Raw genomic sequence first — 2,429 nt, 5'->3', positions numbered from 1 at the left:
TCCCTAATATGCATGTGAATATTTGTGAACCATTCATTTTCTACAGATGGTGTGCATTACAGAAATTCCCCAAACTGTAGATAAATCAAAATACAGAAATGCTTTTTCAATGAGAACAACTCATCCACTGCTAAAGACCCTGATCCTGTGGGAATATCAACATGTGATCTGTTATTAAAAGCAGCATGAACCTGATAGGGAGGGGAAAGGAAATGAAGGTTCTATAGCAGTCTTCTAAATGGTTAGATATGTAGCTTTAATAGTATTCTTTTAATTAAGGTTTGACTCTTTATGTAATTTCCCATTTAAAATAAACAACAATAATGTAATGTAGAAGGAACCATACTCGTATCTTCGAGAGTCACCAGTGGGGCTTGAAGACTCAGCATCTAAATGGTCATGCTTTGGATGAGTAAGTTTTAGATGAGAAGGGAGACTTTCACAGTGGGTGTCACAGCAGAAGATATAACAGGGTGAGGTATCCCAGCTTCCCCTCCAGGCTCTGGAGCAATTTGCATTCCCAATGGAAAGAGCTTTACTGCTCATTCCTCTAATGTCTGTTTCTCTCCTGCTCCTTACCCACAAGGAGTTGCTTGTAATCACTTCTGTTCCCTAACCCAGTTCCTCAATTCAGCCACAGCTACTTAGGCTTCCATAACCTCTACCCCAGCCACTCCAGGTACTTCCCTGGATTTCTCCTTACAATCCCATGTAGCCTCTCTCCTTCCCTCCTCACTCCACTGTACCCACATCTGCAATTCTCAGCTCTTTGTCTTTATCTTGCCCAGTGAGTCTTTCCTTGATCCTGCACTGTATCCCCACTATTTACTGACTCTTCATCTCAGCTGTATTATTAATTCCTCATTCTAAACTCCTTGCCACCATGTAGAAGTCCTTTTATTCTAGACCAGGAGATCCTTCTTGCTACGTGCTACTTAAACCCCCAAGCTTCAAGTCCCAACATAAAGTCCCAGTTTCTTCTTCATACAAACCTTGATGTTATCTGCCCTCCATTCAAAACAGTTTATTTTCTACTCCAGTTAGAAAGGGCTCAATGAAGATATTGGGCCTATGTCTATATTAAGCAAGTTAAACAGTGTCAAGCTGAAAACACAGGATCATCTGTAGTGCTTAATTTTTAACACAGTCCTAACACTGTTTTGGCCCATGCCACCTAGTACTTTCCCAGATAGTTCCCAGAAACATTGAGGGCTGTCCTTTTTGTCAGGGAAAGGAGTCTATACATATGGATGTAAATCATTATGTCAGTGAACTGCAGGGCCAGAGAAAATGTCTCAGCTGGTTTTATTTATTAATATAGAGGTAATCCTTGAGACAACAAAGAGCTAGGTTACTGTCAGGAACTGGAATGGATTACAAAAGCTCATAATGCATTTGCAACACAGTCCCTATTAAATCCTGGGCTGTGGCATGCAGGCTGCAGGTGGACCTTTAGAAATTTACCCTACTGAAAATCTCAGCTGAGTATGGGCAAACTACAGCTCTTCAGAAGCCCATCACTTGGACGTGTTTGACATTGAGATTCACAAACAAGAATTAAAAAATGCATTTGACATCCTTGTTCCTCATGAATTTCTGAACAAGAAGAGTATTGACATCCATTAATTTTGACAATGTTTTTATTTTTCCCTCAAATATCTTGGACATTGATCTTTCCAAAAAAAACCCAAGCAGTCAGTGAGAAGGGAATCTTTCTGAACAAGTGCTTAAATTGGCAAAGTTTAATATGTAACTGAGAACAGAATACTATGGTACATGATAAACAGCCTGAATAATAGGCAGTGCAGCAAAACATAGCAATAATTCATATATTCTTTACACATTATTGCAATAATTGTACAACAAAGTAGAGTAAGATATTTGATTTCTCCCCTCCTTGCTCCTGTTACCGCATACACTCAAATATGATCAGTTGGATTGTGATAATCTGCGTGTTTTGGCTATCATTGGAGCCTTAAGGATGCTGTGCTTGCAATGGTCTATTCCATAGAGCACAAAGCCCTGTTTTCATCTCAGTAGGAGCTACTGAGGTTCACTTTATAGAGAGTTAGTGAGTTACATCATTGCAAAATGAATTGGCAAGTGAACACACAAAAAGTCAGTTGATGAAGGAAATGAACCTTCTGGCCAAAATTGTCTCTGGGAACAGTTGCTCAATTGATTTTTTGGCCTAGATCAAAAACAGAGAGACTGAAAATAGTCAAAAGCCCAGAGTGAAATTGCCATCAAGGTAGAAAAGTGCTGTAACACTGGGTTACTGGGTGTTCTGGAGCAAGAGAGATGAGGATTCACCAGCAGTACCCCTCTCTTATGATACAGTTTTGTGTTGGATTAAAAACTAATTCCCAAGCCTTCAGGTGTATTTGTGTTGTCTCATGCCTGTATACTGGCAAATCCTGGCACACGAG

At 39.9% G+C, this 2,429-nt stretch overlaps 1 protein-coding gene across 1 annotated transcript in view; it reads left to right on the top strand.

Annotated features, from left to right (window-relative positions):
* The window catches only part of SLC5A7 (solute carrier family 5 member 7), a 23,991-nt gene that overhangs the window by 15,583 nt on the left and 5,979 nt on the right, over positions 1-2,429 (top strand). The gene's annotated exons all lie outside the window — the stretch shown is intronic.

This window comes from Antrostomus carolinensis, unplaced genomic scaffold (assembly GCF_000700745.2).
Source record: "Antrostomus carolinensis isolate BGI_N321 unplaced genomic scaffold, ASM70074v2 scaffold3794, whole genome shotgun sequence".
NCBI lineage: Eukaryota > Metazoa > Chordata > Aves > Caprimulgiformes > Caprimulgidae > Antrostomus > Antrostomus carolinensis.
This window is presented reverse-complemented; position numbering and strand designations above follow the sequence as displayed.